This window comes from Lipotes vexillifer, unplaced genomic scaffold, assembly GCF_000442215.2.
Source record: "Lipotes vexillifer unplaced genomic scaffold, Lipotes_vexillifer_v1.1 scaffold190, whole genome shotgun sequence".
NCBI lineage: Eukaryota > Metazoa > Chordata > Mammalia > Artiodactyla > Lipotidae > Lipotes > Lipotes vexillifer.
In genome coordinates this window covers 3,124,248-3,137,484 of record NW_006794958.1, presented here as the reverse complement: position 1 = coordinate 3,137,484, position 13,237 = coordinate 3,124,248, and positions in this window count along the sequence as shown.

Genomic DNA, 13,237 nt, shown 5'->3' with positions numbered 1-13,237 from the left:
TGCCTAACTGAAACTTTGTATCCTTTGAGCAATACCTACCTGTTTTCCCCTCCCCTTCCCCTTGCTAAGCACCATTCTACTTTGAATCCATGAGTTTGATTATTTTATATTCCTCATATAGTTTGATTATTTTATATTCCTCATATAAGTAGGATTATGTAGTAGTTGTTCTGTGTCTGGCTAATTTTACTTAGCATAATGTCTTTCAGGTTCATCCACGTTCTCTCATTCGGCAGAATTTCCTTTTTTATGGCTGAATAATATTCCATTGTATGTATTTTCTTTAGCCATTCATCTTTCCTTGAATGTTTACATTGCTTCCATGTCTTAGCTATTGTGAATAATACTGAAATGAACACAAGAATTCAGGTGTATCTTTAAGACTCTGATTTCAGTTCCTTTGGATAAATACCCAAAAAGTGGGATTGCTGGATCATATGGTAAGTCTATTTTTCATTTTTTGAGGAATCTCCATATTGTTTTCCATAGTGGCTACACCAAATTATATTCCACCAAGACTGTACAAGTTTTCTTTTTCTTCCATATTTTCACAGCACTTGTTATCTTTTGTTTTTTATAATAGCCATCCTGAGAGGTGTGAGGTGATAACTCATTGTGGTTTTAATTTGCATTTACCTGTGACTAGTAATGTTGAAACATTTTCTTGTAACTCTTGGCCATTTGTGTACCTTCGTTGGAAAAATTTTCTGAGGTCCTTTGCTCATTTTTGACAGGGTTATTTGATTTTTTGGTATTGAGTTGTATGAATTAATTATAAATTTTGGATATTAACCCTTTATTAGTTATGGTTTTCAAATATTTTCTCCCAAACCATAGGTTACCTTTTCATTCTGTTGACTGTTTATTGCACTGTGCAGAAGCTTTTCAGTTTGATGTAATTTCACACATCTATTTGTGCTTTTGTTTGCTGGTGCTTTTGGTGTTACATCCAAAAAATCATCACCAAAGTCGACGTCAAGAAAAATTTTTTCCTATGCTTTCTTCTTGGAGTTTTAGAGTTTCAGGTCTTATATTCAAGTTTTTAATCCATTTTGAATTGAATTTTGTGTATAGTGTAAGAAAAGGACTCAATTTCATTCTTTTGCATGTGGATATCTAGTTTTTTCAACACCATTTGAGAAAACTATCCTTTCCCCATTGTGTATTCTTGGTCACTTGTTAAATATCAGTTGACTGTATATGCATAGATTTATTTCTGGGCTCTCTATTTTCTCCATTGGTCTATATGTCTATTTTTATGCTAGTACCAAACAGGTTTGATTATTGCAGGTTGTAATATGTTTTGAAATGTGAAAGTGTGATGACTCTAGCTTTGTTCTTCTTACTCAAAATTGCTGTGACTATTTAGAGTATTTAATTTAGTGGTTCTATATGAATTTTAGGATTGTTTTACTGTGTAAAAATGCTACTATGATTTTGATAGGATTGCATCGAATCTGTAGACTGCTATGGGTACCATGAGCATTTAAAAAATATTAATTCTTCCAAACTAGGAATACGTGATGTCTTTCCATTTACTTGTGTCTTGTTAAATTTCTTTCATGAATGTTTTATGTGGTTATCAGTGTATCAGTTCTTCACCCATTTGGTTAAGCTTATTCTTAAGTTTTTGTTGTTGTTATTGTAAATGGAATTTGTTTTCTTGATTATTTTTTAGATAATCTTGTTATTGTATTGAAAGAATGATCCACCATATGCAGCTTAATAAATATGATATACCACATTAGCAGAATGGAGGATAAAAATCACACATTCATATCAGTACATGAAGGTAAAGCATTTGATAAAATTCCACACACATCCATGGCAGAAACTAATATAATAAAGGCCATATGTGAAAATCCCACAATTCACATCATACTCAATGGTGAAAACTAAAAGATTTTCCTTTAAGATCAGAAAATAGGCAGGTATGCTCATTTTCACCAATTCTATTCAGTAGAGTACTGGAAGTCCTAGGCAGATCATTTAGGCATCAAAAAGAAAAAGAGAAAAAGCACATCAAAATCAAAAAGTAAAAAGTAAAATTATCTCTTTTTGAAGACATGTTTATATCATATGTCTATTCATATTTTAAAGGCTCCACAAAAATACCATTAGAACTAATAAGTGAATTCAGTAAAGTTTTAGGATATAGAATCAACATATCATAGTTCTCTTTTAAAGGCTCATATTGGTTGCTTTCCACTCCCTCATTTATCTCTTGGAATTTGTCAGGTCTCCATTTGGTTGCATTAATTCATTGTTACTAGGAATCCCTTTCTTTTTTTTTAAGACTTTATTTTTTTAGAGCAATTTTAGGTTTACAGCAAATTGAGAGGAAGGTACAGAGATTTCCCATATACCCCGTTTCCCCATGTGTACATATAGCCTCATCCACTATGAACGTTAATCACCAAAGTGGTACAATTTTTACCAAGGATGAGACTACATTGACATGTTATAATCACCCAAAGTCCATAGTTTACATTAGGGTTCACTCTTGGTATTGTACATTTTATGGGTTTGAACAAATGTATAATGGCATATATCCATCATTATAATGTCATACAGAGTATTTTCAATGTCCTAGATATCCTCTGCTCTCTGCCTACTCATCCCTCCTATACCTAGAAACTACTGACTTTTTAATGTCTTCACAGTTTTGCCTTTTCCAGAATGTCCTATTTTTGGAGTCATATAGTACGTAGCCTTCTGAGATTGGCTTCATCCATTTAGTAATATGCATTTAAGGGTCCTCCATGTCTTTTCATGGCTTGATAGTTCATTTGTTTTTAGTACTCAGTGCTATTCTGTTGTCTGGATATACCATAGTTTATTTATCCATTTACTTACTGAAAGACATCTTGGTTACTTCCAAGTTTTGGCAATTATGACTAAAGTTACTATAAACATCTATGTACAAGTTTTTGTATAGAAATAAGTTTTCAGCTCCTTTGGGTAATGCCAAGGAGTGTGATCACTGGATCACATGGTGAGAATATGTTTAGTTTTGTATGAACCATCAAACTGTTTTCCAAAGTGACTGTACTATTTTGCATTTCTACCTGCAGTGTATGAGAGTTCTTGTTGCCCTACATCTTCATCATTTGGTGCTGTCAGCATTCTGGATTTTGGACATTAAATAGGTATGTAGTGGTATCTTATGGTTTTAACTTGTATTTCCCTGATAACATATGATTTGGAGCAACTTTTCATGCATTAATTTATCATCTGTAATCTTCTGTGGTGAAATGTCTGTTAGATATATGGTTGGAAATATTTTTTCCCACTCCATACATTGTGTTTTTCATTTTGTTGATGGTTTCTTTTCTGTTCAGAAAACTTATTTTGTAGTCCCACTTGTTTGTTTTTGATTTAGTTGCTTGTGCTTTAGGTGTCATACCCCCCAAAAAATCACTATTAAGGCCCATATCAAGGAGTTTATTCCCACATTTTTCTTCTAGGAGTTTCATGATTTCAGGTCTTATATTTAAGTCTTTAATACATTTTGAGTTCAACTTTGTGAGTGATATAAGTTATGAGTCAACTTCATTCTTTTACATGTGAATATCCATTATCCCAACTCCATTTATTGAAGAGACTGGGTTTTCTCCATTGAGTATTTTTGGCTCCCTTGTCAAATATGAGTTGACTGTATATGCATGGGTTTATTTCTGGACCCTTGATTCTGTTCCATTTGTCATTTGTCTATTTTCATGCCAGTACCATACGGTTTTGATTACTCTACCTTTATAGTGTAGCTAGAAATCAGGAAATGTAATGACTTTGCTCTGGGGGTCTTCAGCTCTGCTTGCCCACCTCTCAGCTTGAGTGCCAGTGGAACATTTTCTAGGAGTTATCTCCAATCTTCTGGTCAGATGAGACTGGAAGATACTATCCACAGTGAGTGGGGCTATGATTCAGCTCTTTAATAAGACATAGGCAAACTGGGCTCTAGGGTTCACAAAATTCTTTGTTTGAGGATCTAAATCAGGCAGATCTGCACCCTGCTGAGTTCCCTGGTTGGAGTGCACCCCAATGTGGTTCTGCAGATGAGCAAAGCTGCTGGTTGAGATTACTGCTTGGGCACTGCAGGTGTGAACTCAATACACCAAGATCTGGGTGCTGGTTGTTACAAGCCACTCCCCTCTGCTTCGTCACAGTCATATTCCCAGTGCTTGAGTCCCACAGATTCCCCTGCAATCCCTGCAGTGCCAGATCAGAGTAGGGATTCCCACAAAGCCATTCACAATGCTGGGTTAGGGGGCTGGTTGTCCCCCTAGGTTCTCTTTTCCCATTAGAAACTGGAGGCTCAGGGGAGACCTCTCTCTGTGGTACTGTGCTTGCCTGAGGGAGGGGCAATTCAGTCAATAAGAAGCCATATCTCTTACCCTTCTAATTCACTCTGTCTTGATCTCTGAAGTGCTGGAGGTTGCATCGGACTCATCCCTGTGTTCTAGAATGTTCTCAGTGGTTTCTTGTTCTTAAATAGTTGTTAGTTGTTCTTGTGATGGGGAGGAAGTCAGGAACAACCTATGTTCTTATCTAGTTTTTATCTTTATTTCTGATGTTACCCCCTAGAAGTCCCTTTTTTTTTTTTTTTTTTTTTTTTTTTCCCCGGTACGCGGGCCTGTCACTGTTGCGGCCTCTCCCGTTGCGGAGCACAGGCTCTGGACGCGCAGGCTCAGCGGCCATGGCTCACGGGCCCAGCCGCTCTGCGGCATGTGGGATCTTCCCGGACCGGGGTACAAACAACCAACATCCTCACCTGTTGCAGGGAAAAGTGAAACTCCTTCCTAATGCAGCCCTCCCTCTCTTCTGTTAGTGCATGTAGGCAGCTTCAGCAAACTTTAGGCATTTGGCTACTAGTTTAAGGTGGATACCATTTCCTTTCTTTCTCACACTCCAGAAGGTCTGTGGCAAGTTTTTGAAATAAACTTTTAGTGATACCTCCCCTTCACCCAGTTTTCCATGAAGGAAAATTGTCCCTCCCTTTTATAATTCTGAAGATATTTTCATAGACCATATTTATAAATCATGGTCTGTGATTTTTTTTAAGGTAAATCTTACTGTATGGACTTCAAGGACAATACAAAAGGAAGGGAGAAGGGGAAGTAGCTTAGAGCAACCTAGAAGATTTTTGTTACTTAAAGTGAAACGAGTAAAATTTGTAATTTTTCTAATACTACAAAACAAAACCTACAACTTAAATATTATATCATTCACTTGGATGCAGACATGTAACAAAAGAAAGTACACTTTATTTTTGGACTCTTTCTAAGTAATTGCTTTTGGGCTAGTAGTGTTTAAGTAAATTAAATCATTGCCTAAAGTCACATGTGTCAGTTTGGTTGCATGATCTTATAGCTTTTATTCAAACTTGGGCATGTTTCATGGTGAACAGAAACACAAACTGCATGTGAAGTCTAACAACAAGTGTAAAGTGGACTGTCCCTGACAAAGTAGCTATATGATTACTCATGTTAGGAAACTTAACCACAAGGAAATTTGAATCCAAACTGACTTAAACTCTAAAGAATTATAATATTTAATAGATATCTCAACTCCAAAAAGAATTTTCCATATTCTGCTTTCTGCTGTTGGTCTAAAACTCTGAAAATCACATTTCTGATTTGCCAACTTGTTCCCTGTTAGTCTCTGCTAATAGTAAGAACTAGAGGGAGACAGGAAAGCTAAAGGAAAAAGAAGGGACTTGTTCCCTCTATTCTGAACAATGCTCTTGCTCCTTTCCTGTTTCTGTCAGTAATACTTCACTCCAGCAGTGGCAGGTCATTGTAGTAACTGTAGTTAGTTTCAGTTTGCAGGTTTTCTAACACATGCAGAACTATATTCATCCGACTCCTCCTGAGACACCAGCACAAATGGAGTAGTAGACTCTCCTTCAAATTCTGGATCTTAGTGCAGAGGGACCCCTCTTTCATGCTCAAAGACACAAGCAACCATTGTGGAGCAGCACTTTCTCAGATGTCTGGATTCCAGCTCCATGGGGCTTGTTATGGACTGTGTGTCTCCTCAAAAGTCTTATGTTGAATCCCTAACCCCCAGTGTGGCTGTACTGGGAGCTGGAGCCTCTAAAGAAGTAATGAAGGATAAATAAGATGGTAAAGGGGAGGGCGTCCATGATATGATAGAATTAGAGTCCTCGTAAGAAGAGACACCAGGGAGATCAGTCCCTCTCTTTTTTCCATGAACACATTCCATGGAAAGACAATGTGAACATACTATAGAAGGCAGACATCTGCAAGACAAGGGGAAACTCTCACCAGAACCAATTAGGTAGGCACCCTGATCTCAGACTTTTAGCTTCTAGAACTATAAGAAAACAAATTCCTGGTGTTTAAGCCCTGCAATCTGTGGCATTTTGTTATGGTAGCCCATAGCTCAGACAGACTAATACAAGGCTCTTCCCCCAGCATGCTAAATTTTAATAATTTGAACCTGCTTCCTTTTGTAGCCTCAGCTCTATATGTGGCAGCTGCCTCATCATGTATCATTTCTGTGATACCATAGAAATCATTTTTTTTCCTTCTGGTTTTTCAGTGTCTAGCTGGGAGTTATTCATGCTAAATTTTCTCTGATTAAGGGCTTCAGGTATGCTTTTGCCACCTGACTGGCCTCTTAGACCACTGCACTTAAAAATACATTCAGAATTTTATTATTTGGATCTGGATTTAAACAAACCAGTATAAAAAAGGAAACACACTCATGAGATTATTAGAAAACTTTGAGTGCTGACAATATTTGCTGACATTGATAAAAATTAGATGCGATAATGATATGTTAAAATTTAGAGGTATATTTTGAAGTATTTATGGGTGAATGATATGATGTACTTTGCTTTAAAATCATCCCATGGAGGCTAGGGATGTGGAATTGAAGAGGCAGAAATAAAACCGTATGTTGTTAATGATTGAAGCTGAGTGATGGGCTCATGGGAGTTCATTATCGTATTGTCCATACTCTTTTGTATTTTTCAAAATTTACATAATAAAAATTATGTTCTGTGAATGTAGTGTATATGTATGCATAATTACAATCTGAAGTACGTGTATACATCCAAACTCTAATGATTTCTAGCCTGCTGACCGATCTCCCACCTTCTCTTGCCTCCATAGCGTTTCTTTTCAACATGGCAGTTAGAATGATGATTTTTAAATAGAAAGCCAAATAGTTCCCTTCTATTGAAAATCCTGTGCATTGTATTGAGAGTAGAAATAAAAGATCTTACACTGTCTCCTGGTGTTTTACGTGGTCTAATCCCAATTCCTCACTTTCCTCAAGTTTTTTCCCTTATCTCCTGCCTCTCTCCCCCAATTTCCTCCACTCCAGTCATATTAATCTCCTTTCTGTTTCTTGCGCACACCTATACTACTCAATCTTCTTGGAAAACACTTCTCCACATACCTGACTGGACTGCTCACCTCCTTCAGTTCTTGTGTGGCAAAAATATTTGATATTAGACCACACAACTCTCTATTTCCTTTATTGATTTCTTTTTCCGTATTTTCCCATTACATTTAATAATACTATAATATGTTATAATAATGTGAATTCAAGTAGCGTGACTAGAGTTTGACAACTGACTTTTGTCTGTTTTCTTTTTTTTTTTTTGGTTTTTAAAAATTTTACTTATTTATTTATTTATGGCTACGTTGGGTTTTCGCTGCTGTGTACGGGCTTTCTCTAGTTGCAGCGAGTGGGGACTACTCTGTTGCGGTGAGCGGGCTTCTCATTGCAGTGGCTTCTCTTTGTTGCGGAGCATGGGCTCTAGGCGCGCAGGCTTCGGTAGTTGTGGCACGTGGGCTCAGTAGTTGTGGCTTGCGGGCTCTACAGCACAGGCTCAGTAGTTGTGACACACAGGCTTAGTTGCTCCACGGCATGTGGAATCTTCCCAGACCAGGGCTCAAACCCATGTCCCCTACATTGGCAGGCAGATTCTTAACCACTGTGACCACCAGGGAAGCTCCGTTTTCAAAGTAGAGGACTGATGAATAGAATAAACAGACCCACCTGAAAAATGACAGGCAACCTTTCCTTGGAAATCTGTTGAGTCCCCATCGCCCCCAAACTCCTCTGGCCTAATCTCCTGGGATAGGGCTTTCAAAATAGGTTTCCCATCTTGAAGAGATTTAGAGATTTCTGGAATCACACCAGCTATTCTAGATATACTAGTCAATCTCAGGAAAGAATTAGAGTGATAGTAGATTTGTATAGAGTCCTGGATTATGTTAGTTGTCTTGGTAAAAAATTATTAATAGTACCGCTTTTCATCCTTTCATTATAAAAAATTTTTCGTGCTTTAAGAATATATTATAAGGTAACCTTACTCAGAGTCTTCTCAATCAGCATTTAAACTGGAATGGACAACTGCCACCTGATGATGTAACACTATAGCCGGGACCCGGGTATATTTGAAGGATGCTGAAAACCTGCAGGACTATGTGTGTCAGAACTGCAGGTTACCTAGGCTCAAGCATTTTATTGTGTTACAATGGTTTAACCACAAATGCTGTCTGGTTAAATACTATGTACTGTGTCCATTGAGTAAAGAAATAATTTATTATGCTTAATATGTTTGGGGGAGCCATATATTTTATTTAATTTTTGATTATTGTCTCTCTTCCTCCTCTATATAATAATCAGTATGGGAAAAGAACTTCTGTTTTATTCACTGTTGTGTCCCCAAAACCTGATAGAGTGTCTGGCACACTGAATGTGCTGGGAATAAATATTTGTTGGAAGTAATGGAGGTTCTGGAATTCGTTCCATACTTGCCATTTCTATAATTGATCTTGTCATTCTTATGACACTGCTTACTAATACATATATTTTTAAATTTTATTCAGTTGAGATAAACAATAACCAAAAACCCAGTTTGCTCATTTCTCCCATCTCCCACTCCCCACCACCCCCTTGCATCCTCCAATCTGTATCTATGAGCTTTTTTAAAAATTTAGGTTCCAACTATAAGAGAGATCATAAGGTACTTGTCTGTCTACCTGTCTTATTTCACTTAGCATAATGCTTTTTTTTCCAATATTCTTTTTTCCTCCCTGAAGACAGAAATGTATTTTTCAAAAAGATAATGAAAGTACAAACTTGCAAAGAGAAACATATTAAAAGGGTACAGAGTATCAAATTCTTGAAGTTTGGGAATTTTTTTGAAAGTGTATTTGGATGTTATACAAAAGCTAGAAATATTGATATAAGAATTGAAATTAAATTGTGTTTTCCAAAAATGAAATACTATCAACTGAAACACTTCAATTCTGATGTAAAACAAATGTGGATATTTTAAAGAAGTTTTTCAATTATTCTTATGTAATATATCCAAATATTTAGTTGTGTAATGTAACCCCTATTTGTACAATATGTTATATTGAACTTGAAAGAGCAAAGTTAAGTAAGTAGGACCAATTATGAACCTGGAGGACTTTATGCTAAGTGAAATAAGCAAGTTACAGAAGGACAAATGCTTCATAATTCCATTTATATGAGGTATCTAAAGTAGGCTCAGAAGCAGAGGGGTTGAACTCAGGGGTTGGGGTAGGAAAAAACAGGGAGTCATCGTTCAATGGGTGTTTCAGTTCCAGTTATCGTGATGAATAAATTCTAGAGATCTGCTGTACAACATTTTGCATGTATTTAACAATACTGTATTATGTTCTTAAAGATCTATTAAGAGGGTTCTTACCATATACAATATAAGAGAGATATATGGAACTTTTGGAAATGATTGCTAGGTCTATTACCTTGATTGTGATGATGATATCGTAGGAGTTTGCATATATCTAAACTCATCAAATTGTACACATTAAATATATGCTGTACTTCTTTGTATACCAAGTATACCTCAATAAAACTATTTTAAAAAAAGAGTTTCTCCTCTTCTGTAAGATGTACAAAACTAGAGCAGAACAAGTAAGAACCAGACCAGACCTTTTGATTCCTGGTGAAGATTGAATAAAAATGCCTTAACTCTATACATTTCCTCTCTTTACATTTTAGAACTAAATATTGTAGTTTGGGAATGAACATGAGTGTGAGGCTCAAAAAACCTTAGACCTCAGACTTCATCTTTTACTTTTGTGCACCTGTAAAATTCACTCATCTCGACCCTTGTTTCTTCGTCTGTTTAATGAGAAGGCAGACTAAATTTCCTCTGTCACTTGCTGAACTAAAATCCAATGATTAAACCAATGATTAGGTGAAAAAAAATTGGATTTAAGCTTATGAATTATTTATGTTGAATATAGTTGCTATTTTATTTCTATCTACTTTTAAGAAGATATATGTCAATACAAACAGTGAATTGATATAACTGAACGCACATCAGTGGCTGATAATGTTACCTCTATGAGGGCAGCTAGATCAAAGATATTCTTTCATGAAAGTGTTCTTGCATTCTCTTTTGATCTAAATTCCTGTAAAAATAAACCTTCAGTTTTTTCAATAGTTTGTGCTGTAATTTTCAGAACCCCTAAGCCACCTGCCTTTAGTTTATCTCAGCACTTGTAGTCTTAAAATGTTCTTCTGCATTTTTAGGCAAAATGTACAGAATAAAACTTACTGATGCATTGATTTTTGCAATATAAAGCCTTTTCCACTGCACAGCCTACCCACAACCCTAATATGAATATCACCCATCATTTTTTTCCTGCAAACTTAGAGTTACAGCTCATACTCTGAGATACATTAAGTAGTGACTAAAGTGGGAAGGGGGGAAAGCAAACAATCTGTACACTGTGGTACTTTATCAATCTGTCTTACTCTCAGCCTCACAAATCATTGTGGAAAAAAAGCAACTAGATGGAAAATTATCTTCACACCATTAATTCCACAGTCTTAAATATATCTATTCTTATAATCTGCTTCTTTACTCTAGTTATTGAAATCTCTCTTCTGCTAACAAAGGCCAGTTCTGCTGGTTCTCCCCACTGTCCTCTCTCTTCTTTAAGAACTTCACTGCTTTGTTTATCTCTCTCAGGGATCAGCAATCTGTCTTTCATAATCTAAATCTGCCCATTTTTCAGTTTCAAGTAATTGTACCTTTCTGTATCTATTGGTTCAAAATAAGAGTTTCAATTTTTCTCTCATGATTTTTCACATTGGTGGTCTGTTGTTCCCAACTAAACAAGTGAGACACAAAGGGAGGCTACGCACCTGCCATTCATGTTAGGATTATCTGTAAACTGAATCCTCATAGGGATGCTGGTTTGATAGCTTTTGCGGCTGAAGTTTAGAAAATATTACAACACACTTTAGTGTTCCCTGTCTCTGGAGCTGCTATAAAAAGATTAAATGCCTAACCTGAGTTGTGAATGCCTTTTCTCAAGAGTCGAGGGAATATATGCCAGGTAGTTGTTGTAGCCAGTGCTAATGATATTTGAATGTATTGCTTTGAGACTTGACAAAATAGTACAGTTTTTACTCCTCCCTTTAAGGTGGCTGCAGTAGTGTCTGAAGCAAAGCCTACAGACTATTGACTGGCATATCAAACTTCTTCAGTACGTCTGTCAGACTACCCTAACTCTATACAAATATTGAGTATATCCAAAAAATAAACATGGAGTTAAGTATGAAATACAGCCATAAGAATAAAAAGAATCCCTCAAGTGTAAATTTTCCATTTGGAAAATTCTACCTAGGAAACTTTCCTGGTAGGCACAAATTTGAGATTATAATTTACCAAAATTTAGTTTTATTGTTGTTGATGTCATTTCTTCATATTTGTTTTGTTTGTAATTTATTATGATATATTTAAAATACATATAAAATTATAGAATGATAATGAACCTCCTTGTAAATAAGAGTAAGTTTTTAAATAAATAAAGTTTTTAAATAAATAAATAAGAAGTTTCATCAATTACCAACTCTTGGCCAATCTTTTGTCCTCTCTACCCCCTCCCACTCCAACTCCTCAACTGAATTACTTTGGAAAATGCAAGCATCACATGATTTCAACCTGAATTATTTTAGTATGCTCTCCAAAAGTTAAAAAAAAACCTTAAAAGTACATAGTACCCTTTTCACTCTTTAAAAATTAACATCTCTTTACTGTATTTATATTATCATTCTAGTTACCCTGATTATCTAATAAATGTTTAATAGCTGATTTGTTCAAATTATGTCCCAAATTCCACACACGGCATTTATTTAATGTCTCTTAAGTTTTAATCTCCTTTTTCTTGATAAATGTATAATGAATTGTTACAAAGTAAACAACTATTACCCAACAAATAGAATATCAACTGGACACCAGAATAATCCTTTTAAGTCTTCCTCTAAAAAGTAACAACTGTTTTGATTTCTACCACAGTAGATAAGTTGTGCACATGTAAACAATTTCTGTAAGGTATATTTCAAAAGGAGAACTGCTGGGTAATAGCGTATGTATGTATTAAAGTTTAATATATATTACCAAACAATTTTTCCAAAGTGGTTGTAACAAATTGTACTGCCAGCAGCAGTATACAAAAAAATTGTTTCTCCATAGTCTCAACAATACTTGGTTTTTACCACTCTTTAAAATTTTTTTGCCATTCTAGTGGGTAAGTAGGGGTGTCTCACTATGGTTTAATTTATATTTCTCTAATCACTAATTATCACTAATAAAGTTAGCCATCTAGATATCCTCCTGGCCTGTTAGTCTTTTACACATTTGTTTATGTTGAGGCTTTTGTTGGCCATGTGTATTGCAAAAGACTTATCCTGCACTGTGGCTTATCTTTTCAACCTTGTCGGGGTCTTTTTCTTTTTTTTTTTTCAGTACGCAGGCCTCTCACTGTTGTGGCCTCTCCCGTTGCGGAGCACAGGCTCCGGACGCACAGGTTCAGCGGCCATGGCTCACGGGCCCAGCCGCTCCGCGGCATGTGGGATCTTCCTAGACCGGGGCACGAACCCGTGTACCCTGCATCAGCAGGCGGACTCTCAACCACTGCGCCATCAGGGAAGCCCTGTCGGGGTCTTTTTTAACTAACAGAGAACTTTATAATTCAAGTAGCCCAATTTATTGATTTTTCTTCTTATTGCAAATAAATTTTGCATCATGTTTAAATGACGTTTTCCCTCCTCAAGTTAATGAACGTATTCATCATTATCTTCTGGAAGATTTTGTGTTATCTTTCATAGTTAAAACACCATCTGGAATTTATTTTTTTAATATGGCATAGGTAAGATTCAAGCTTCATTTTTTTTTTTTTTTTTTTTTTTT